This window comes from Nematolebias whitei, chromosome 6, assembly GCF_014905685.2.
Source record: "Nematolebias whitei isolate Nwh7 chromosome 6, NemWhi1, whole genome shotgun sequence".
NCBI lineage: Eukaryota > Metazoa > Chordata > Actinopteri > Cyprinodontiformes > Rivulidae > Nematolebias > Nematolebias whitei.
Window position 1 is genome coordinate 15,202,391 of NC_056503.1, and position 247 is coordinate 15,202,637.

Consider the following 247-nt stretch of genomic DNA (forward strand, 5'->3'; position numbering starts at 1 on the left):
TACATACATACATACATACAAACAAACAAACAAACAAACAAACAAACCGGATTCCAAAAAAAGTTGGGACACTAAACAAATTGTGAATAAAAACTGAATGCAATGATGTGGAGGTGCCAACATCTAATATTTTATTCAGAATAGAACACAAATCACAGATCAGAAGTTTAAACTGAGAGAATGTATCATTTTAAGGGAACAATCTGTTGTTTCCAAATTTCATGGCGTCAACAAATCCCAAAAAAGT